Source organism: Haliotis rufescens, unplaced genomic scaffold, assembly GCF_023055435.1.
Source record: "Haliotis rufescens isolate VD_foot unplaced genomic scaffold, xgHalRufe1.0.p SCAF_9, whole genome shotgun sequence".
NCBI classification, from domain to species: Eukaryota; Metazoa; Mollusca; class Gastropoda; order Lepetellida; family Haliotidae; genus Haliotis; species Haliotis rufescens.
Window position 1 is genome coordinate 5,285,522 of NW_025964383.1, and position 27,462 is coordinate 5,312,983.

The 27,462-nt window shown below is 39.6% G+C and overlaps 1 long non-coding RNA gene across 1 annotated transcript; it reads left to right on the top strand.

The window, feature by feature from the left end:
- The first annotated feature begins 2,102 nt into the window (after positions 1-2,102).
- Positions 2,103-25,588, top strand: LOC124151443. The gene is made up of 2 exons (XR_006863367.2): positions 2,103-2,413; positions 24,982-25,588. It is a non-coding gene; the product is annotated as an uncharacterized LOC124151443 (long non-coding RNA).
- Positions 25,589-27,462: the final 1,874 nt, after the last annotated feature.

Genomic DNA, 27,462 nt, shown 5'->3' on the forward strand with positions numbered 1-27,462 from the left:
TTCTATCCTTGGAATAGTTACTTCAGACAGTGGACATGCATGTGCAGTGGCTAGTGCACATACTGAGCCACTATATACCCTCGTCATATGGTATAAAAAATAATCATTATGTAATATGTTTACAGATGAGACAGGAAAGTAAGAATATGGAAACGTAATGACTAACATAATTGTCACCTAACTATTCGTCTACAATTGGCTATATAACTAGTGGTTCTATTCCGCTACTGGTTGAAACAACCGTGGATCTGGCTGTTTTGATATATATAACCGCAGCTCTCATTGATCCATTACCGTGATTAGGATTCTTTGTGGTAGCGCGTTGTAATAAATCACCAGTAATATTGAATGGAGTCACGAAATTGTCTGCCACATTCCACCGCTTTACGCCGCTCCAAATAGTGTTATCCGGTCAGGTTCATTTGCCTCAGCCACAGCTATTCTATCAAAGGTAGGACATTGTCTAAATTAGATATAAGGTTTAGATAAACGGTGCCAGCTGATAAAATGAACAAGCACACGTGTCCCAAAATGCTACTGTTCGTTTGAGGACAGAAAAATGAATATGTACTGTCCTCTCCATTGTACATCTTCCTACTTAAAGCCTGATGAACTGACAAACGCTGAATGAGATTTGACGGCAACGAGGATAATGGTGACACGAGCAGGACCTCACCGACAACATGAGAATAAAGCTAAAACTAAATGAAGTTTTGATGACCCCACTGACACTACAATAGTGAGAAGGTGTGAACAGCACAGGTGGTGATCTGCGATTACCAACTTGGACGAGGTTTAAATGACTGTGGATATTTTAAGGTGGTGGGAAAAGACTGTGCTGAGTAACTGGCGACGACATGTGTCAGCATGCGGAGTTGATGTATGACTCCGACACCTCCAGCCCAGCTTGCAGCATACAGGAAGCACACAGCTTCACGGAACCGAGGCAGTTGATTCAAATAGAAGTAACAGACCAGATTACATTTGTACTTACAGTGTAGGACATTATATACTAGTAATCACAATATAGGTTATCAATATAGGCCCTTTGAAACTATTTTCATTCTTAAGAAAAACCTCCATCCGCGGTTGGTTTATATTAAATGTAGTTTGTAACGTACGCATAACTATCTACTTGCTGAAAACAATACCATTTCCAAACAGAATTGACTGTTTCGGTTTGTTAAAGGACGTGATCATATTTGTGATCACATGGTAGATGAAACATTCTATGTAAAATATAAAACTCAACACCAGAGCATCAGTCTCGATTACCTGCCGAAACAGATTCCAGTGGTTGTGAAGGCAAACTATTGGTGAACATTATATGAATGGATCACAGAATAACAGTGATGATACCAGGTGGTCACGAAAAGGGTAATCATGTCCACCTCTTCCGGAAGCACCCGCCACTCACATAGATTGCATTAAAAGTTTTTTGTTGCCTAACCACGGAGGCCTGTGTAAACAACTGAATCTCGACAATCCAGTGATAGTGAACCAGACAATCAAGTGATACGATAGCGCGTTTACAGATTTTGTTGAAACTTAAAACGAAATGTTGATTTTAAATTACGTCTGCTGCAGTTTTAATGTCTATAATCCGAAACATGTCTGTTATAGTTGACTCAGCATAATTGATAAATGCTACTGAGCCTGTGATGAAACTCTGGGGCTTCAGTACACCAGCTGTTCAATATCATATGAAACGTCAACGGCAAGGAATGAGCAGTATCTTTTATCTGCCGAAACAGATGCCTTTGGGCGTAAGTGGCAAAATGGTAATAAAACATATATGAATGGATCACTAAAATTCAGTGGTGACTGTCCTGAAGACACCAACTTTGTAATGTAACGTTCCATCTTTTACAGAATGCACCAGCATTCTTGTGCACTACCAAATGTATAGGGGAAAGGAACATTAACAGAATGTGCAAGATACTATTTTGGTTCAATAACAAGATTGTATTGTTTAAAAAGTGATACATTTCATGTGTTTGGGCTTAAGGACAAAACGACAAACTACATTTACTAACTTTAAGAAAATATAGAGCCTTAAATACTTTCTAACATGAAACAATTCTTTTTGAGTCTAATGAATCTCTCCTTCAACTTGTGCTGACAGTGTGGGAATGGCTTTGCCAATATTGACACGAGTGACTGCTCTCGGCCCGGGGTTTCGCTGCCAGCCTACTCGTTGCTGACTTGTCATTCGTCAGTTGCACGTGAACTCTACTCATCTCCACCCAATGACACCTCCTGCCCGTACCACCCCCGTCCTTCCTCTACATCACTCTGGCTGAATCTGGGTGCATACTTTGGTATATAAAGGCGTTAACAATTTGTGTTCCAAGGCAAACCTGACTACAGTGCCGCGCTGTGTGATCCTCCACTATTCAAGTAAAGTGTCAAAGTAAGTGACATTCCATATTCCATATCCAGATTATTGTGATATTTGATTCTTATAAGTATGAGAGATTTTGTCATTGTGTAGTTTCTGCAGTGATAGATGTGTCATAATGTTAGCAGTTATGTCTTTCATTTTGAGTGGAATATATTCGCACGATTACATCCACATTGAATATCATCACTATCTTTGCATATGTTCCAGCGGAATGATAGTCCAACAGTATTATTACATAAATATCCTTTTGAATCGTTTTTACCTTGTAGCGGCTTTGTCGTTTGCGATGTAACTGGATCCCAAACACCTAACAACGCTGGTTGAACTACTCTTGTCTTCAAACAATATAAATAGTCCAGTCTATCAATTTGACAACGAAGGCGCTCGAAATTCCGTTAAAATTAACATTCCTACAATTTTGGGTATTGGGAGATTAATAGTATGCTCATGTTTAAATTGAAACCTCACAAGTCCTGCGGTTCCATCTTTATCGACTGTTGTGTTTCCACTCTGCTCTACTGTTTATTGTTCGTGTCTCCGGCGGAGCGTGTTATGTGTATGTTTAAACATGCATATTCATTTCTGCAATTACTACTTACAAAGTGTTCTTCTGACATCTGTGGTCCAAAGCGTTTGTATCTCCTCTGAACCTGACCTTGATCATGTATAATAGCAAAACTTATCCCATCCCATAAAATAATAGTTGTAATTTTCCTTGTGCTGTTGTATACCACATGATACGCTCCTTGTATGTGTGGTATAGAGTAGTTGCATCCCACACATCTCCCTGGTATTGCATATATAGAGTAGTTGCATCCCACAAATCTCCCTGGTATTGCATATTTTGAGTAGTTGCATCCCACACATCTCCCTGGTATTGCACATATAGAGTAGTTGCATCCCACACATCTCCCTGGTATTGCATATTTTGAGTAGTTGCATCCCACACATCTCCCTGGTATTGCACATATAGAGTAGTTGCATCCCACACATCTCCCTGGTATTGCATATTTTGAGTAGTTGCATCCCACACATCTCCCTGGCATTGCATATATAGAGTAGTTACATCCCACACATCTCCCTGGTATTGCATATATAGAGTAGTTGCATCCCACACATCTCCCTGGTATTGCATATTTTGAGTAGCTGCATCCCACACATCTCCCTGGTATTGCATATATAGAGTAGTTGCATCCCACACATCTCCCTGGTATTGCATATTTTGAGTAGCTGCATCCCACACATCTCCCTGGTATTGCATATATAGAGTAGTCGCATCCCACACATCTCCCTGGTATTGCATATTTTGAGTAGCTGCATCCCACACATCTCCCTGGTATTGCATATATAGAGTAGTTGCATCCCACACATCTCCCTGGTATTGCATATATAGAGTAGTTGCATCCCACACATCTCCCTGGTATTGCATATATAGAGTTGTTACATCCCACACATCTCCCTGGTATTGCATATATAGAGTACTTACATCCCACACATCTCCCTGGTATTGCATATATAGAGTAGTTGCATCCCCTACATCTCCCTGATATTGCATATTTTGAGTAGTTGCATCCCACACATCTCCCTGGTATTGCATATATAGAGTAGTTACATCCCACACATCTCCCTGGTATTGCATATATAGAGTAGTTACATCCCACACATCTCCCTGGTATTGCATATATAGAGTAGTTGCATCCCACACATCTCCCTGGTATTGCATATATAGAGTTGTTACATCCCACACATCTCCCTGGTATTGCATATATAGAGTAGTTGCATCCCACAAATCTCCCTGGTATTGCATATATAGAGTAGTTACATCCCACACATCTCCCTGGTATTGCATATATAGAGTAGTTGCATCCCACACATCTTCCTGGTATTGCATATATAGAGTAGTTACATCCCACACATCTCCCTGGTATTGCATATATAGAGTAGTTATATCCCACACATCTCCCTGGTATTGCATATATAGAGTAGTTGCATCCCACACATCTTCCTGGCATTGCATATATAGAGTAGTTACATCCCACACATCTCCCTGGTATTGCATATATAGAGTAGTTGCATCCCACAAATCTCCCTGGTATTGCATATACATAGAGTAGTTACATCCCACACATCTCCCTGGTATTGCATATATAGAGTAGTTGCATCCCACACATCTCCCTGGTATTGCATATATAGAGTACTTACATCCCACACATCTCCCTGGTATTGCATATATAGAGTAGTTGCATCCCACACATCTCCCTGGTATTGCATATATAGAGTAGTTGCATCCCACACATCTCCCTGGTATTGCATATATAGAGTAGTTGCATCCCACACATCTCCCTGGTATTGCATATATAGAGTACTTACATCCCACACATCTCCCTGGTATTGCATATATAGAGTAGTTGCATCCCACACATCTTCCTGGTATTGCATATATAGAGTAGTTATATCCCACACATCTCCCTGATATTGCATATTTTGAGTAGTTGCATCCCACACATCTCCCTGGTATTGCATATATAGAGTAGTTGCATCCCACAAATCTTCCTGGTATTGCATATATAGAGTAGTTATATCCCACACATCTCCCTGATATTGCATATTTTGAGTAGTTGCATCCCACACATCTTCCTGGTATTGCATATATAGAGAAGTTGCATCCCACACATCTCCCTGGTATTGCATATATAGAGTAGTTGCTTCCCACAAATCTTCCTGGTATTGCATATATAGAGTAGTTGCATCCCACACATCTCCCTGTTATTGCATATATAGAGTAGTTGCATCCCACACATCTCCCTGGTATTGCATATATAGAGTAGTTGCATCCCACACATCTCCCTGGTATTGCATGATTAAAAACCACATGTTCTGGTCACACTGATTTTTAGGACAAAGTTCGGTTAAATACCACATGTTCTTCACATCCAGCTGACGCCTAGGACAAAGAATGGTTAAATACACATGTTGATGTTTAGGACAAAGAATAGTTAATAAATATCACATACTCTTCTGATCCAGCTAATGTTTACGACAAAGAACAGTTAAATACCACATGTTCTTCACATCCCACTGACTCTTAGGCCAACGAACAGTGAAATACCATATGTTCTTCACATGCCGCTGATTTTAAGGACAAAGAATAGTAAGATACCACATGATCTTCCCATCAAGCTGACTTTTAAGACAGGGAATTGTTAAACACCACATGTCCTTTACATCCCGCTGATTTTTAGGACCAACAACAGTAAAATACCACATGTTCTTCACATCCCGCTGATTTGTAGGACAAAGAATTGTAAAATACCACATGATCTTCACATCCCACTGAGTTTTAGTACACAGATTGGTTAAATGCCATATATCCTTCCCATCCAGCTATTTTTTAGGACCAAGATTGGTTAAATACCACATGTTCTTGACAGATCTCAATGTCATGCTGATTTTACTACACAAATTGGTTTAATTACAATATGATCTTCGCATCCCGCGGACTCTTAGGACAAAGATTGGTTAAATACCACATGTTCTTCTCATCCCGCGGACTCTTAGGACAAAGATTGGTTAAATACCACATGTTCATCTCACCCTGCTTATTTTTATTACACAGATTGGTTAAATACCATATAATCTTCACGTCCAGCTGAGTTTTACGACAAAGATTGGTTAAATACCACATGTTCTTTACATCCCGCTGACTCTTAGACCAGCGAATTGTTAAATACAATATGTTCTTCACATCCAGCTGATTTTAGGACAAAGATTGATTAAACACGACGTGTTCTTCTCATCCCGCTGATTTTAAGGCCAGAGAATAGTTAAATACCACATGTTCTTCACATTAAACCGGTTCTTATGCTTTTTCGGGTACCATAATGAAATAAGAGATTTATCACAAAGTTTGACACTGTATAGCTTGTTAAGTATGTTACATAGATATAACCCGCATATCTACTTATTCATCCAAGCTTTCTTATGTACTATTCCAAATATTAGCAAAAAATATGGATACCAAATTTCTTCCACAGAAGCTTAAAGATGATGTACATTTACAGAGATTGCTCTATGTTCCAGCTTAGATAAATAGGGTCAAATATATATATATATATATTCTTTTCAAAAATTAAATTGGGGATTTTTTAATAGAATCGCTTCAGAGAGTACACTCGCTGTACGAAGTACCTAAGGACATACATATATTCATGCCCACAGTGGTATATTATATTACGAATTGTGAGATTATACATGTAGACATGTCAATAGTTTATAACATTGTGTTATATGACGCAAATTCTTTGTTCAACTGTTGTTGTTTTTGTTTGTCTAGAGACGGATTTCAATCAAATGATAATATCACAGTATGGGGGATAAATACAAAATAATATTTAGGAAAAGGTGGCTTATTAAATTAAGAGCATCCCGAAAACAAAATAATGATAGAGATGATTATTATGGTTATAAAATTGTTAATTGTGGGAATAAATGTAAATTTGGAATAAATATTTAATAAAGAAAAACAACGCTTAGGCATCATCACATCCCGGGGATATACAGTAGTTAACTTCTACATTCGGAACATTCTGCAAATGTTGGTTATAATAAAAAGTAGGTAAATCCCACATATTCTTTACATTCCGCTGATGTTGGGAATGTAGTGTGTTTAAATCCCGCACGTTCTTTATATCCCACTGATGTTGGGATGCAGTGTGTTTAAATCCCACATGTTCTTTATATCCCACTGGTGTTGGGAATGTAGTGTATTTAAATCCCACATGTACTTTACATACCACTGGTGTTGGTAATGTAGTGAGTTTAAATTCCACATGTTCTTTATATCCCACTGATGGGGATGTAGTGTAGTTAAATCCCACATGTACTTTACATCCCACTGATGTAGGGAATGTAGTGTATTTAAATCCCTCATGTACTTTACATCCAACTGATGTTGGGAATGTAGTGTAGTTAATTCCCACATGTTCTTAACACCCCTCTGATGTTGGGATGTAGTGTATTTAAATCCCACATGTACTTTACATACCACTGGTGTTGGTAATGTAGTGAGTTTAAATTCCACATGTTCTTTATATCCCACTGATGGGGATGTAGTGTAGTTAAATCCCACATGTTCTTTACATCCCACTGATGTAGGGAATGTAGTGTATTTAAATCCCAAATGTTCTTAACACCCCTCTGATGTTGGGATGTAGTGTGTTTAAATCCCACATGTTCTTTACATCCCGCTGATGCTTGGAATGTAGTGAGTTTAAATCCCTCATGGTCTATATATCCCACTGGTGTTGGGAATGTAGTGTATTTAAATCCCACATGTACTTTACATCCCACTGATGTTGGGAATGTAGTGTATTTAAATCCCACATGTACTTTACATACCGCTGGTGTTGGTAATGTAGTGAGTTTAAATTCCACATGTTCTTTATATCCCACTGATGAGAATGTAGTGTGTTTAAATCCCACATGTTCTTTATATCCCACTGGTGTTGGGAATGTAGTGTATTTAAATCCCTCATGTTCTTTACATTCTGCTGATGTTTGGAATGTAGTGTGTTTAAATTCCACATGTTCTTTATATCCCACTGATGTTGGGAATGTAAGGTAGTTAAATCCCACATGTTCTTTATATCCCACTGATGGAAATATAGTGTGTTTAAATCCCACATGTTCTTTATATCCCGCTGATGTTGGGGATGTAGTGTGTTTAAATCCCACATGTTCTTTACATTCCGCTGATGTTGGGAATGTAGTGAGTTTAAATCCCTCATGTTCTTTATATCCCCTGGCATCGGGAATGTAGTGTATTTAAATCCCACATGTTCTTTACATCCCACTGGTGTTGGGAATGTAGTGTATTTAAATCTCACATGTTCTTTATATCCCACTGGTGTTGGGAATGTAGTGTATTTAAATCCCACATGTACTTTACATCCCGCTGGTGTTGGGAATGTAGTGTATTTAAATCCCTCATGTTCTTTACATTCTGCTTATGTTTGGAATGTAGTGTGTTTAAATCCCACATGTTCTTTATATCCCACTGATAGAAATATAGTGTGTTTAAGTCCCACATGTTCTTAATATCCCGCTGATGTGCGGAATGTAGTGTAGTTAAATCCTATATGTTCTTCACACCCCTCTGATGTAGGGAATGTAGTGTGTGTTTAAATTCCACATGTTCTTTATATTCCGCTGATATTTGGAATGTAGTGTAGTTAAATCCCACATGTTCTTTACATCTCACTGATGTAGGGAATGTAGTGTATTTAAATCCCACATTATCTATATATTCAACTGATGGGAAAGTAGTGTAGTTAAATCCCACATTTTCTTTACATCTCACTGATGTACGGAATGTAGTGTATTTAAATCCCACATGTTCTATATATTCCACTGATGGGAATGTAGTGTATGTAGTTAAATCCCACATGTTCTTTATATCCCACTGATTGGGATGTAGTGTAGTTAAATCCCACATGTTCTTTATATCCCACTGATGGGAATGTAGTGTAGTTAAATCCCACATGCTCTTTATATTCCACTGGTGTTGGGAATGTAGTGTATTTAAATCCCACATGTACTTTACATCCCACTGATGTCTGGAATGTAGTGTATTTAAATCCCACATGTACTTTACATTCCGCTGGTGTTGGTAATGTAGTGAGTTTAAATTACACATGTTCTTTACATCCCACTGATGGGAATGTAGTGTGTTTAAATCCCACATGTTCTTTATATCCCACTGGTGTTGGGAATGTAGTGTATTTAAATCCCTCATGTTCTTTACATTCTGCTGATGTTTGGAATGTAGTGTGTTTAAATCCCACATGTTCTTTATATCCCACTGATGGAAATATAGTGTGTTTAAATCCCACATGTTCTTTATATCCCGCTGATGTGCGGAATGTAGTGTAGTTAAATCCTATATGTTCTTCACACCCCTCTGATGTAGGGAATGTAGTGTGTGTTTAAATCCCACATGTTCTTTATATCCTGCTGATGTTTGGAATGTAGTGTAGTTAAATCCCACATGTTCTTTACATCTCACTGATGTAGGGAATGTAGTGTATTTAAATACCGCATATTCTATATATTCAACTGATGGGAAAGTAGTGTAGTTAAATCCCACATGTTCTTTACATCTCACTGATGTACGGAATGTAGTGTATTTAAATCCCACATGTTCTATATATTCCACTGATAGGAATGAAGTGTATGTAGTTAAATCCCACATGTTCTTTATATCCCACTGATTGGGATGTAGTGTAGTTAAATCCTACATGTTCTTTATATCCCACTTATGGGAATGTAGTGTAGTTAAATCCCACATGCTCTTTATATTCCACTGGTGCTCGGAATGTAGTGAGTTTAAGTTCCACATGTTCTTTCCATTCCACTGGTGTTGGGAACGTAGTGTGGTTAAATCCCACATGTTCTTTATATCCCACTGGTGTTGGGAATGTAGTGTGTTTAAATCCCACATGTACTTTTCATCCCACTGATGTTGGGAATGTAGTGTATTTAAATCCTACATGTACTTTACATACCACTGGTGTTGGTAATGTAGTGAGTTTAAATTCCACATGTTCTTTATATCCCACTGATGGGAATGTAGTGTGTTTAAATCCCACATGTTCTTTACATCCCACTGATGTAGGGAATGTAGTGTAGTTAATTCCCACATGTTCTTAACACCCCTCTGATGTTTGGATGTAGTGTATTTAAATCCCACATGTACTTTACACACCACTGGTGTTGGTAATGTAGTGAGTTTAAACTCCACATGTTCTTTATATCCCACTTATGGGAATGTAGTGTATTTAAATCCCACATGTTCTTTACATCCAACTGATGTAGGGAATGTAGTGTATTTAAATCCCAAATGTTCTTAACACCCCTCTGATGTTTGGATGGAGTGTGTTTAAATCCCACATGTTCTTTCCATCCCACTGATGTAGGGAATGTAGTGTATTTAAATCCCAGATGTTCTTAACACCCCTCTGATGTTTGGATGTAGTGTGTTTAAATCCTACATGTTCTTTACATCCCGCTGATTTTGGGAATGTAGTGAGTTTAAATCCCTCATGTCCTTTATATCCCACTGGTGTTGGGAATGTAGTGTATTTAAATCCCACATGTTCTTTACATCCCACTGGTGTTGGGAATGTAGTGTATTTAAATCCCACATGTTCTTTATATCCCACTGGTGTTGGGAATGTAGAGTATTTAGATCCCACATGTACTTTACATCCCACTGATGTTGGGAATGTAGTGTATTTAAATCCCACATGTACTTTACATACCACTGGTGTTGGTAATGTAGTGAGTTTAAATTCCACATGTTCTTTATATCCCACTGATGTTGGGAATGTAGTGTGTTTCAATCCCACATGTTCTTTATATCCCACTGGTGTTGGGAATGTAGTGTATTTAAATCCCTCATGTTCTTAACATTCTGCTGATGTTTGGAATGTAGTGTGTTTAAATCCCACATGTTCTTTATATCCCACTGATGTTGGGAATGTAGTGTAGTTAAATCCCACATGTTCTTTATATCCCACTGATGGAAATGTAGTGTGTTTAAATCCCACATGTTCTTTATAACCCGCTGATGTTGGGAATGTAGTGTAGTTAAATCCTATATGTTCTTCACACCCCTCTGATGTAGGGAATGTAGTGTATTTTTAAATCCCAAATGTTCTTTATATCCCGCTGATGTTTCGAATGTAGTGTAGTTAAATCCCACATGTTCTTTACATCTCACTGACGTAAGGAATGCAGTGTATTTAAATCCCACATGTTCTCTATATTCCACTGATGGGAATGTAGTGTATGTAGTTAAATCCCACATGTTCTTTATATCCCACTGATTGGGATGTAGTGTAGTTAAATCCTACATGTTCTGTATATCCCACTGATGGGAATGTAGTGTAGTTAAATCCCACATGCTCTTTATATTCCACTGGTGCTCGGAATGTAGTGAATTTAAATTCCACATGTTCTTTCCATCCCACAGGTGTTGGTAATGTAGTGTGTTTAAATCCCACATTTACTTTACATCCCACTGATGTTGGGAATGTAGTGTATTTAAATCCCACATGGACTTTACAGACCACTGGTGTTGGTAATGTGGTGAGTTTAAATTCGACATGTTCTTTATATCCCACTGATGGGAATGTAGTGTGTTTAAATCCAACATGTTCTTTACATCCCACTGATGTAGGGAATGTAGTGTATTTAAATCCCAGATGTTCTTCACACCCCTCTGATGTTGGGATGTAGTGTGTTTAAATCCCACATGTTCTTTATATCCCGCTGATGTTGGGAATGTAGTGAGTTTAAATCCATCATGTTCTTTATATCCCACTGGTGTTGGGAATGTAGTGTATTTAAATCCCACATGTTCTTTACATCCCACTGGTGTTGGGAATGTAGTGTATTAAAATCCCACATGTTCTTTATATGCCACTGGTGTTGGGAATGTAGTGTATTTAAATCCCACATGTACTTTACATCCCACTGATGTTGGGAATGTAGTGTATTTAAATCCCTCATGTTCTTTACATCTCACTGGTGTTGGTAATGTAATGTTTTAAAATCCCACATGTTCTTTACATCTCACTGGTGTTGGTAATGTAATGTTTTAAAATCCCACATGTTCTTTACATCCCACTGGTGTTCTTTACATCCCACTGGTGTTGGTAATGTAGTGTAGTTAAATCCCTCATGTTCTTTACATCCCACTGGTGTTGGTAATGTAATGTTTTTAAATCCCACATGTTCTTTACATCCCACTGGTGTTGGTAATGTAGGGTAGTTAAATCCCTCATGTTCTTTATATCCCACTGGTGTTGGTAATGTAATGTTTTTAAATCCTACATGTTCTTTACATCCCACTGGTGTTGGTAATGTAATGTTTTTAAATCCCACATGTTCTTTACATCCCACTGATGTTGGGAATGTAGTGTGTTTAAATCCCTCATGTTCTTTATATCCAACTGATGGGAATGTAGTGTATTTAAATCCCACATGTTCTTTATATCTCACTGAAGTAGGGAATGTAGTGTATTTAAATCCCACATGTTCTTTATATCCAACTGATGGGAATGTAGCGTGTTCAAATCCCAAATGTTCTTTATATCCTACTGATAGGAATGTAGTGTAGATAAATCCCACATGTTCTTTACATCCCACTGATGTAGGGAATGTAGTGTATTTAGATCCCACATGTTCTTTACATCCCACTGGTGTTGGTAATGTAGTGTAGTTTAATCCCTCATGTTCTTCACATTCCGCTGATGTTGGGAATGATGTGTGTTTAAATCCCCCATAGTCTTCACATCCCATTGATGTTGGGATGTAGTGTGTTTAAATCCCACATGTTCTTTACATCCCACTGATGTTTGGAATGTCGTGTATTTATAGCGCATATCTCCTTCTCGGAAGTCGCCGAGTTTCATCATAAGCGCAGTAGCCTTTATTTATGCAGAGTCCGGACAACAGGAATTTTTCGCCCGAAACATTCAAACTGCCCCCACTCTGTTGCAAAACGAATGTATTTCTTATATGTTGTCTTTACAGCTGTATCTCAGCACTTGTAAAAAGCAGACATGATTCAACATAAATATGTCGTTTATATTAGTTCGTGTCCCCGGATATTCTGGTTAATCCATAACTTGATTGTCTGGTTTGTTTACAGGCCGCTTTCGCATGGCAGGAGTACTGCTGTGCGGAGTCGGGCAACAAATACTTAATTTTTCATGAAATTGTGTGGGGCAGCTTAGTCGTGGACGAAAACACCTGGTGTTGTCACTGATTTTCAGTGGTCCATTCAAATAGTTTTCAAAGCTATTTTGCGCTTTGGGCCAAATGGAATCAGTTTCGTCGGATAATCAAGACTGGTAATTCTCTTGCCTTTACGTTTTATATTTACATCCCGTTGATGTTGCGAATCTAGTGTTGTTAAACTCTTCACTTCCCGCTTTTGTTGGGAATGTGTTCCTTACACTTGGCACCACCTTGTTATCGCAGGCTGCAAGCATGCACTCCTGTAAGAGGCTAAACTCCTCTCTTTAAAATAACGTTGTTGCATGTCTAGCCTGCGACCCTCTTCTCAAATAACTGTGTTATGTTCTTAGGTTGCACCCCTGTTTAGAATAACTGTGTTACATATATCAACATGATACTCTCACCACACACTCTTCAGTTGTTTATATGATACGTGCATCCTTTGATTAAAGGTTCAGAGCAATACATGTATGTAAACAGTCAGGTAAAACGTAAGCCATTAATACCATTTGTGTCAGGAATATTTTATTATGAACTGTATTTGAATAAGATGAGTATTTTTATATAAGACTTTGTCATTCGTGGTGGCTTATTTGCTTAGCAAATTGTTACGAAAAATGTGTCGGAGCATTGCATATTTGTTCAAATGACTACTACTGTGTCTGTGTTGCGTAAATACTGTCTACCTTTTTCCGTAGTGTCTCCACTTTGGATACAAGTTTGACACACCTTGCGTGCTCTCAGTTAATAGGCAAGCATTCTTCCACTCAAATGACAATGTTTTCTTGCTTTTAGAGCATCATATGAAAATTTTGCAGAATTTTAAGAAATGCCCTGTAAGTTTGATGGACAGTTGTGTGCAGTATTTTTCCAAAGTGATTCTTTATAGACGTTGCACATGAGTATGCCAGATAAGAGAACCACGATGAGTGTATTAAACAATTTTTGAATGTTAAATTTGTTTCCATATAATGTACAATTCTAGAATCACGCAATACGTGCTTGAATCTTGTCCTGACAAACAACTAAGGATAACGATACAGGACGACGTACCGGTAATTCACAGGTAGACAGGGTTAAAGGAACAGGTAGATAGAGATACAGGAACAGGTACATAGTGATACAGGAACAGGTACATAGTGATACAGGAACAGGTAGATGGTCAGACAGGAGCATATAAGTAGTGATACAGAAATAAGTAGATAGCGAGACAGGAACAGGTACATAGAGAGACAGGAACAGGTAGACAGGGTTACAGGAACAGGTACATAGTGAGACAGGAACAGGTAGACAGGGTTACAGGAACAGGTACATAGCGAGACAGGAACAGGTACATAGTGAGACAGGAACAGGTAGACAGGGTTACAGGAACAGGTACATAGTGAGACAGGAACAGGTAGACAGGGTTACAGGAACAGGTACATAGTGAGACAGGAACAGGTAGACAGGGTTACAGGAACAGGTACATAGTGAGACAGGAACAGGTAGACAGGGTTACAGGGACAGGTACATAGTGAGGCAGGAACATGTAGATATAGATACAGGAACAGGTAGATTGTCAGACAGGAACATAGAGGTAGTGATACAGGAACAGGTAGATGGTCAGACAGGAACAGGTAGATAGTGAGTCAGGAACAGGAAGATAGTGATACAGGAACAGGTGGATGGTCAGACAGGAACATATAGGTAGTGATACAGGAACAGGTACATAATGATACAGGAACATATAGGTAGTGATACAGGAACAGGTAGATAGTGAGGCAGGAACAGGTACATGTAGATAGTGAAACAGGAACAGATAGATAGTGATGCAGGAACAGGGAGATAGTGAAACAGGTACATGTAGATAGTGAAACAGGAACAGATAGATAGTGATGCAGGAACAGGGAGATAGTGAAACAGGTACATGTAGATAGTGAAACAGGAACAGATAGATAGTGATGCAGGAACAGGGAGATAGTGAAACAGGTACATGTAGATAGTGAAACAGGAACAGATTGATAGTGATGCAGGAACAGGGAGATAGTGAAACAGGAACAGGTAGATAGTGATACAGGAACAGGTCGATAGTGATGCAGGAATAGGTAGATAGTGATGCAGGAACAGGGCGATTGTGATACAGTAACAGATAGATAGTGATACAGGAACAGGGAGATAGTGATGCAGGAACAGGGAGATAGTGATGCAGGAACAGGGAGATAGTGATACAGGAACAGGTAGATAGTGATGCAGGAACAGGGAGATAGTGAAACAGGAACATGTAGATAGTGATACAGATACAGGTAGATAGTGAAACAGATACAGGTAGATAGTGATACAGGAACAGGTAGATAGTGATACAGGAACAGGTAGATAGTGATACAGATACAGGTAGGTAGTGATGCAGGAACAGGTAGATAGTGATACAGGAACAGGTAGATAGTGATACAGGAACAGGTAGATAGTGATACAGATACAGGTAGATAGTGATGCAGGAACAGGTAGATAGTGATACAGGAACAGGTAGATTGTGATACAGGAACAGGTAGATAGTGATGCAGATACAGGTAGATAGTGATACAGGAACAGGTAGATTGTGATACAGATACAGGTAGATAGTGATGCAGGAACAGGGAGATAGTGATATAGATACAGGTAGATAGTGATACAGGAACAGGTAGATAGTGATACAGACACAGGGAGATAGTGAAACAGGAACAGGTAGATTGTGATACAGGAACAGGTAGATAGTTATACAGATACAGGTAGATAGTGATGCAGGAACAGGTAGATAGTGATGCAGGAACAGGTAGATAGTGATACAGGAACAGGTAGATAGTGATACAGGAACAGGTAGATTGTGATACAGGAACAGGTAGAAAGTGATACAGATACAGGTAGATAGTGATACAGGAACAGGGAGATAGTGATACAGATACAGGTAGATAGTGATACAGGAATAGGTAGATAGTGATACAGGAACAGGTAGATAGTGATACAGATACAGGTAGGTAGTGATGCAGGAACAGGTAGATAGTGATACAGGAACAGGTAGATAGTGATACAGGAACAGGTAGATAGTGATACAGGAACAGGTAGATAGTGATACAGATACAGGTAGATAGTGATGCAGGAACAGGTAGATAGTGATACAGGAACAGGTAGATTGTGATACAGGAACAGGTAGATAGTGATGCAGATACAGGTAGATAGTGATACAGGAACAGGTAGATAGTGATACAGATACAAGTAGATAGTGATACAGGAACAGGTAGATAGTGATACAGGAACAGGTAGATAGTGATACAGATACAGGTAGATAGTGATGCACGAACAGGTAGATAGTGATACAGGAACAGGTAGATAGTGATACAGGAACAGGTAGATAATGATACAGATACAGGTAGATAGTGATACAGGAACAGGTAGATTGTGATACAGGAACAGGTAGATAGTGATACAGGAACAGGTAGATTGTGATACAGGAATAGGTAGATAGTGATGCAGGAACAGGTAGATTGTGATACAGGAATAGGTAGATAGTGATACAGGAACAGGGAGATAGTGAAACAGGAACAGGTAGATAGTGATACAGATACAGGTAGATAGTGATGCAGGAACAGGTAGATAGTGATACAGGAACAGGGAGATAGTGAAACAGGAACAGGTAGATTGTGATACAGGAACAGGTAGATAGTGATACAGATACAGGTAGATAGTGATGCAGGAACAGGTAGATAGTGATACAGATACAGGTAGATAGTGATACAGGAACAGGTAGATAGTGATACAGGAACAGGTAGATAGTGATACAGATACAGGTAAATAGTGATGCACGAACAGGTAGATAGTGATACAGGAACAGGTAGATAGTGATACAGGAACAGGTAGATAATGATACAGATACAGGTAGATAGTGATACAGGAACAGGTAGATTGTGATACAGGAACAGGTAGATAGTGATACAGATACAGGTAGATAGTGATGCAGGAACAGGGAGATAGTGATACAGGAACAGGTAGATAGTGATACAGGAACAGGGAGATAGTGAAACAGGAACATGTAGATAGTGAAACAGGAACAGGGAGATAGTGAAGCAGGTACAGGGAGATAGTGATACAGGACCAGGTAGATAGTGATGCAGGAACAGGTAGATTGTGATACAGGAATAGGTAGATAGTGATACAGGAACAGGGAGATAGTGAAACAGGAACAGGTAGATAGTGATACAGATACAGGTAGATAGTGATGCAGGAACAGGTAGATAGTGATACAGGAACAGGGAGATAGTGAAACAGGAACAGGTAGATTGTGATACAGGAACAGGTAGATAGTGATACAGATACAGGTAGATAGTGATGCAGGAACAGGTAGATAGTGATACAGATACAGGTAGATAGTGATACAGGAACAGGTAGATTGTGATACAGGAACAGGTAGATAGTGATACAGATACAAGTAGATAGTGATACAGGAACAGGTAGATAGTGATACAGGAACAGGTAGATAGTGATACAGATACAGGTAGATAGTGATGCACGAACAGGTAGATAGTGATACAGGAACAGGTAGATAGTGATACAGGAACAGGTAGATAATGATACAGATACAGGTAGATAGTGATACAGGAACAGGTAGATTGTGATACAGGAACAGGTAGATGGTGATACAGATACAGGTAGATAGTGATGCAGGAACAGGGAGATAGTGATACAGGAACAGGTAGATAGTGATACAGGAACAGGGAGATAGTGAAACAGGAACATGTAGATAGTGAAACAGGAACAGGGAGATAGTGAAGCAGGTACAGGGAGATAGTGATACAGGACCAGGTAGATAGTGATACAGGAACAGGTAGATTGTGATACAGGAATAGGTAGATAGTGATGCAGGAACAGGTAGATTGTGATACAGGAATAGGTAGATAGTGATACAGGAACAGGGAGATAGTGAAACAGGAACAGGTAGATAGTGATACAGATACAGGTAGATAGTGATGCAGGAACAGGTAGATAGTGATACAGGAACAGGGAGATAGTGAAACAGGAACAGGTAGATTGTGATACAGGAACAGGTAGATAGTGATACAGATACAGGTAGATAGTGATGGAGGAACAGGTAGATAGTGATACAGATACAGGTAGATAGTGATACAGGAACAGGTAGATAGTGATACAGGAACAGGTAGATAGTGATACAGATACAGGTATATAGTGATGCACGAACAGGTAGATAGTGATACAGGAACAGGTAGATAGTGATACAGGAACAGGTAGATAGTGATACAGATGCAGGTAGATAGTGATAGAGGAACAGGTAGATTGTGATACAGGAACAGGTACATAGTGATACAGATACAGGTAGATAGTGATGCAGGAACAGGTAGATAGTGATGCAGGAACAGGTAGATAGTGATGCAGGAACAGGTAGATAGTGATGCAGGAACAGGTAGATAGTGATACAGGAACAGGTAGATAGTGATACAGAAACAGGTAGATTGTGATACAGGAACAGGTAGATAGTGATACAGATACAGGTAGATAGTGATACAGGAACAGGTAGATAGTGAAACAGATACAGGTAGATAGTGATACAGGAACAGGTAGATAGTGATACAGGAACAGGTAGATAGTGATACAGATACAGGTAGGTAGTGATGCAGGAACAGGTAGATAGTGATACAGGAACAGGTAGATAGTGATACAGGAACAGGTAGATAGTGATACAGATACAGGTAGATAGTGATGCAGGAACAGGTAGATAGTGATACAGGAACAGGTAGATTGTGATACAGGAACAGGTAGATAGTGATGCAGATACAAGTAGATAGTGATACAGGAACAGGTAGATTGTGATACAGATACAGGTAGATAGTGATGCAGGAACAGGGAGATAGTGATATAGATACAGGTAGATAGTGATACAGGAACAGGTAGATAGTGATACAGACACAGGGAGATAGTGAAACAGGAACAGGTAGATTGTGATACAGGAACAGGTAGATAGTGATACAGATACAGGTAGATAGTGATGCAGGAACAGGTAGATAGTGATGCAGGAACAGGTAGATAGTGATACAGGAACAGGTAGATAGTGATACAGGAACAGGTAGATTGTGATACAGGAACAGGTAGAAAGTGATACAGATACAGGTAGATAGTGATACAGGAACAGGTAGATAGTGATACAGATACAGGTAGATAGTGATACAGGAATAGGTAGATAGTGATACAGGAACAGGTAGATAGTGATACAGATACAGGTAGGTAGTGATGCAGGAACAGGTAGATAGTGATACAGGAACAGGTAGATAGTGATACAGGAACAGGTAGATAGTGATACAGGAACAGGTAGATAGTGATACAGATACAGGTAGATAGTGATGCAGGAACAGGTAGATAGTGATACAGGAACAGGTAGATTGTGATACAGGAACAGGTAGATAGTGATGCAGATACAGGTAGATAGTGATGCACGAACAGGTAGATAGTGATACAGGAACAGGTAGATAGTGATACAGGTACAGGTAGATAATGATACAGATACAGGTAGATAGTGATACAGGAACAGGTAGATTGTGATACAGGAACAGGTAGATGGTGATACAGATACAGGTAGATAGTGAAGCAGGTACAGGGAGATAGTGATACAGGACCAGGTAGATAGTGATACAGGAACAGGTAGATTGTGATACAGGAATAGGTAGATAGTGATGCAGGAACAGGTAGATTGTGATACAGGAATAGGTAGATAGTGATACAGGAACAGGGATATAGTGAAACAGGAACAGGTAGATAGTGATACAGATACAGGTAGATAGTGATGCAGGAACAGGTAGATAGTGATACAGGAACAGGGAGATAGTGAAACAGGAACAGGTAGATTGTGATACAGGAACAGGTAGATAGTGATACAGATACAGGTAGATAGTGATGGAGGAACAGGTAGATAGTGATACAGATACAGGTAGATAGTGATACAGGAACAGGTAGATAGTGATACAGGAACAGGTAGATAGTGATACAGATACAGGTATATAGTGATGCAGGAACAGGTAGATAGTGATACAGGAACAGGTAGATAGTGATACAGGAACAGGTAGATAGTGATACAGATACAGGTAGATAGTGATAGAGGAACAGGTAGATTGTGATACAGGAACAGGTACATAGTGATACAGATACAGGTAGATAGTGATGCAGGAACAGGTAGATAGTGATGCAGGAACAGGTAGATAGTGATGCAGGAACAGGTAGATAGTGATGCAGGAACAGGTAGATAGTGATACAGGAACAGGTAGATAGTGATACAGAAACAGGTAGATTGTGATACAGGAACAGGTAGATAGTGATACAGATACAGGTAGATAGTGATACAGGAACAGGTAGATAGTGAAACAGATACAGGTAGATAGTGATACAGGAACAGGTAGATAGTGATACAGGAACAGGTAGATAGTGATACAGATACAGGTAGGTAGTGATGCAGGAACAGGTAGATAGTGATACAGGAACAGGTAGATAGTGATACAGGAACAGGTAGATAGTGATACAGATACAGGTAGATAGTGATGCAGGAACAGGTAGATAGTGATACAGGAACAGGTAGATTGTGATACAGGAACAGGTAGATAGTGATGCAGATACAGGTAGATAGTGATACAGGAACAGGTAGATTGTGATACAGATACAGGTAGATAGTGATGCAGGAACAGGGAGATAGTGATATAGATACAGGTAGATAGTGATACAGGAACAGGTAGATAGTGATACAGACACAGGGAGATAGTGAAACAGGAACAGGTAGATTGTGATACAGGAACAGGTAGATAGTTATACAGATACAGGTAGATAGTGATGCAGGAACAGGTAGATAGTGATGCAGGAACAGGTAGATAGTGATACAGGAACAGGTAGATAGTGATACAGGAACAGGTAGATTGTGATACAGGAACAGGTAGAAAGTGATACAGATACAGGTAGATAGTGATACAGGAACAGGTAGATAGTGATACAGATACAGGTAGATAGTGATACAGGAATAGGTAGATAGTGATACAGGAACAGGTAGATAGTGATACAGATACAGGTAGGTAGTGATGCAGGAACAGGTAGATAGTGATACAGGAACAGGTAGATAGTGATACAGGAACAGGTAGATAGTGATACAGGAACAGGTAGATAGTGATACAGATACAGGTAGATAGTGATGCAGGAACAGGTAGATAGTGATACAGGAACAGGTAGATTGTGATACAGGAACAGGTAGATAGTGATGCAGATACAGGTAGATAGTGATACAGGAACAGGTAGATAGTGATACAGATACAAGTAGATAGTGATACAGGAACAGGTAGATAGTGATACAGGAACAGGTAGATAGTGATACAGATACAGGTAGATAGTGATACAGATACAGGTAGATAGTGATACAGGAACAGGTAGATAGTGATACAGGAACAGGTAGATAATGATACAGATACAGGTAGATAGTGATACAGGAACAGGTAGATTGTGATACAGGAACAGGTAGATAGTGATACAGATACAGGTAGATAGTGATACAGGAACAGGGAGATAGTGAAACATGAACATGTAGATAGTGAAACAGGAACAGGGAGATAGTGAAGCAGGTACAGGGAGATAGTGATACAGGACCAGGTAGATAGTGATACAGGAATAGGTAGATAGTGATGCAGGAACAGGTAGATTGTGATACAGGAATAGGTAGATAGTGATACAGGAACAGGGAGATAGTGAAACAGGAACAGGTAGATAGTGATACAGATACAGGTAGATAGTGATGCAGGAACAGGTAGATAGTGATACAGGAACAGGGAGATAGTGAAACAGGAACAGGTAGATTGTGATACAGGAACAGGTAGATAGTGATACAGATACAGGTAGATAGTGATGCAGGAACAGGTAGATAGTGATACAGATACAGGTAGATAGTGATACAGGAACAGGTAGATTGTGATACAGGAACAGGTAGATAGTGATACAGATACAAGTAGATAGTAATACAGGAACAGGTAGATAGTGATACAGGAACAGGTAGATAGTGATACAGATACAGGTAGATAGTGATGCACGAACAGGTAGATAGTGATACAGGAACAGTTAGATAGTGATACAGGAACAGGTAGATAATGATACAGATACAGGTAGATAGTGATACAGGAACAGGTAGATTGTGATACAGGAACAGGTAGATGGTGATACAGATACAGGTAGATAGTGATGCAGGAACAGGGAGATAGTGATACAGGAACAGGTAGATAGTGATACAGGAACAGGGAGATAGTGAAACAGGAACATGTAGATAGTGAAACAGGAACAGGGAGATAGTGAAGCAGGTACAGGGAGATAGTGATACAGGACCAGGTAGATAGTGATACAGGAACAGGTAGATTGTGATACAGGAATAGGTAGATAGTGATGCAGGAACAGGTAGATTGTGATACAGGAATAGGTAGATAGTGATACAGGAACAGGGAGATAGTGAAACAGGAACAGGTAGATAGTGATACAGATACAGGTAGATAGTGATGCAGGAACAGGTAGATAGTGATACAGGAACAGGTAGATAGTGAAACAGGAACAGGTAGATTGTGATACAGGAACAGGTAGATAGTGATACAGATACAGGTAGATAGTGATGGAGGAACAGGTAGATAGTGATACAGATACAGGTAGATAGTGATACAGGAACAGGTAGATAGTGATACAGGAACAGGTAGATAGTGATACAGATACAGGTAGATAGTGATGCAGGAACAGGTAGATAGTGATACAGGAACAGGTAGATAGTGATACAGGAACAGGTAGATAGTGATACAGATACAGGTAGATAGTGATACAGGAACAGGTAGATTGTGATACAGGAACAGGTACATAGTGATACAGATACAGGTAGATGGTGATGCAGGAACAGGTAGATAGTGATGCAGGAACAGGTAGATAGTGATACAGGAACAGGTAGATTGTGATACAGGAACAGGTAGGTTGTCAGACAGGAACAGGTAGATACTGGTACAGGAACAGGTAGATAGTGATACAGGAACAGGTAGATACTGATACGGGAACAGGTAGATAGTGAGGCAGAAAAAAGGTAAATCGGGATACAGGAACAGGTTGATATAGTGCCACAGCAGCAGATTGATAGCGGCACAGGAGCAGGTAGATACAGAGCGTATGTACAAGAAAGTGATACAGGAGCGTGTAGATGGTGATAAATGAGTTGGTAGTTAAAGATACATGATCGGACAAAGTGATACAGGAACATGTAGAAAGAGGTACGGGAACAGATATATAGGGGCACGGTAATATGTACATAATAATACAAGTGAGCATTGCGAGTGATACAGGGGTAGGTAAATATTAACACAGAAAAGAATAAAGAGTGTTACAAGAACGCGTCTAAAAAAAGGGTGACTGAGTGAGCATGGTTTTACGCCGCTTTTAGCAATATTCCAGCAATATCACGGCGGGGGCCACCAGAAATGGGCTTCACACATTGTACCCATGTCGGGAATCGAACCCGGGTCTTCGGCGTGACGAGCGAACGCTTTAGCCACTAGGCTACCCGACCGCCCACAAGAACACGTAGTGATACAGGAAAATACAGGAACACGCTGATAGTGGTACAGAAACACGTAGACATGAATTGGTGTTTAGTGATGCAGTAGCGCTTGTCCACACTCTAATAGTAATCAACATCCATACTGAAATTATCTTCCAAAGCATCACAACATCCACACTGGTGTAGTAACCTCCTTGTCTAAGATTAAAACGTGCCCATTTAGTATTTCATAGTTATAAATAAGTGAAATGAAGTAATGTCTTGTGGCTTCACAACTTCACATCATCCCTATAATTCCTATAAGCATTATCGTATCATAGTTGTACATGTATAGTTTGTCATGTTCCTGTGGGAAGTGTTCTGAACTTATGGCTTATATAATGCGTCATGGATATGCTGTAATCAATTGAGGTGTTTACTGTCATCTACTTGAACACACCACTTGGAGGTCTGTAGACAAATGAGACTATTTAGGAAGTGATATGGATTGTGATTCTGTTAACAAACATATATGTTACTTATTAGCCATTTGTCCTTTGTCAGGTGAGGTTATTATCCAATCTATTGGGATCATTGACTGGTGCCTTGGGTATTGTAGCATAGACAGTAATGCATTACCATTGCCTTGATAATCAATTGAGTATGTTGCAATAATACACCTTGACATATTTGCAAAAGTTAGCTAGGCGAACAGTTTGTGTAATCGGGTAAATTCTCTTTCTCCATCCTCCAACATAAATTTCTCCAACCTCGCATCCAATTATTTCTCAACCCTCTACCCTCATCGCCTTCTCCAACTTCCTCCACCCTCCACCTCCGATCCCCATCTGTCACCCTTCCCTCCCTTTCATCTCAAACTTCAATCCTTCACCTTCTTAAAACATCCACCCTCTCCAACATCAACATTCTCCACCATCCAACCTCTCCAACATCAACATTCTCCACCATCCAACCTCTCCAACATCAACATTCTCCATCCTCCACAACTTCTACTTTCTCTTTGTTTCCACCCCCAACCTCCACAAACGCTTTTCACAACTTCCTCCGACATTAAGTTGACACGCCGTGATAAACTGGAATGCTGTTCAAAGCGGCGTTAACCCAACTCACCCACTCACTTTTCACAACTAACATAACTACCGAGATAACTCCCAGACAAATGTATATCATGTATGTCTGTACTCACTATTTTCTTCTCCCTATTATTCAGAGACTCCCAGCTGAGGGAATGACCTCGTCTCCCATGCTTGCTTGGTATCTGCTAGTCCTCGCCCTGTCGTCTGCTGTCTGCGTCACTCACTCACTTCCCACACAAGACGTTAAAGACTTGAATGACGTCATCATCAATCAAGATGACAACCAGTGTAAAGCCGACTTTGTGGAGAAATTTGTCAGGTTAATGTCTGGACCATTTGGCACTGAAGCAGAGGCCCTCTTAGCATCAGTGTTGAAACTTTTGTCGAAGAATGACCGTGTTAGTTTTGCGGGAATGGCATTGTCTCAAAACGGTCTTTCCAAACTCACAGATGAGAAAACTAGTTTTCCGCAGAAACGTTTGAAGCCTGATTTCAATCCAACCGGTTGGCGACGGAAGCGTGACGTTGGAAGAAGGATGAAAGTACAACGAGCTCTGCGAGGCTTATATGACATGCTAGAGAGCAACGCCGTGGTCAATATAGCGAGCCAGTCGTGGTTGAAGAGAGACAGGTCACAGGATAGAGCCATGTTCAATCCCACTGGCTGGTGACAGCCATATTCTCTTAATACGTTGTCCGCCATTGCGTTAGATGATATGTGGTAATAAAAAATGCAAGGTCGCAAGTTTAGTTAGTTGTTCTTTCTGTCAATACTGTTGATATATTTGAAAGGGACTGGTAATTTATCATTGGAAAGGCTGCCGGTGAGATTCAGCGGGGTCATGAAAAAAAATGACACAGTTTTATTTTTTCTAATATTTTGTGCGGTGGGAGGGGCGGCAAAATATGATACAGTCCTAAGGCTAATCTCACCTGCCCCCTCCCCTGTGATAAATGACCAGTCCCAGGTATGATTACTTTACTGCCCTGAGGTGTTTTGCAGCCAGGGTACTTTTATTGAGAACACTTATACATAACGAGGTATTATAATGTTCCTGTGTACTTCCTTTCGAAGGGTACCTATCAGCTTGACTGTATGAGTAAATGTTTGCATATTCCCAGAGTGTGACTAAACATGATTCTGCTGAAATGCATTTACATAGACCAAATCTGTTTTACGTTAATACACCTCTGTTCTCTTTATGTTCCAGAACTTGTTTTGCGCAAATTAACCTCAAAGGATCATGAACAAATTATGATTACAGTGTAAAATGCACTTGGTTGGTGTGAGTGGTTGTTTGTGTCTTTTGTCCCTTCATCTGATTGGAATACCTGCGGCATTGACGGGTTGTTTTATTTATCCCCTTAAAAGTTCTGATATTGTAATTGTGAGTAGGTGCAATAGTTTATATTGAGGTGAGACTATGAGGGTTCACCGTGGGTGAGATCTTTAGGCCTTCTATGGCCGTACATTGTGGATAACTTGGTCGTTACTTCATCTTGCCTCATTAACAATTATGGCTAATCATATTTTGTCACACTTGAATATAATATTCTTGAAGAAGTATTATGTAACGTTTAGGTAATCTTGCCACTGAACAAAATGGCTTTACATGAAAGTGGACTGGTGTGTGACTGGTAAGTTGTTGGGAGAGACACATTTTCAATGTTATCAAATTTCGGAACGTCGCTTTACGTTTGGAAGCTGCATGTTTGCTTGTCCTTCCCGATTGTCCTTCTAGAAACGTTTTATGTGATAGCATGTACAAGTATTAGAGTCCTACACAATCTTTATATTTCAATCTACAAAACTAAGATTTTGCCAACACATTCAATAACGGCATAAGAATTACATTTTTTTTAAATGACAATAAATGTGTAGAATGTTTTTTGACATTGGACTGCTGGTAGCACAAATACCATCGGTTAGTTTTGCGATGCATTCAGAGCAACTCATGTTATGCTTTGATTTCCTCACATACATAAACTGGAGACGTATGCCATATTCTGACAGTATGCTACAGGAACGACGCAATGACGTTTGTACTTTGACTTGGAGGTTTTCCCCAATCTGATTACAAAATAGGCCTGGCCTTTTGGGGAGAATTTACAGCAGTGCCGTCTATGCTGCTTATCAATGTCCCTTCTTAACCTTCACAATAAAACCATTTTTAACAAAATCAGACTGTTTAAGAGCGATCTGTGCTTGCCTAATGTTCATGAGAAGGTGAGATAACGCACCAGTGTTTGACTATTTGAATTATACACAAAGACTTAGCTGCCCCAATCAAGCAGACTAAGTTTTGTCCAAACAAGGATCTCAAAGCTTGAGGACCTAATTAAACTATCATAGGTCGTTATGGGTTCTCTTTCCAAGATTACAAAATTGATTTTGGAGCGCGGTTTAAGCTGTGCGCTTTGTTGAGTTAGGAATTATAGATAATGGCTTTGGAATACCCATTGTTCATCACAGTATCTGTCGTTGCATTTTCCTGCTTTCATTCAGGTTTCGTAACCCAGCTATTTAGCGTTTTTGTATAAACGCATTCGTTTAAGACAATATTCAATAGTTATGCTTAAGTTGAAAGGGCAAGTTTTAAGTGGTATGTAACAGA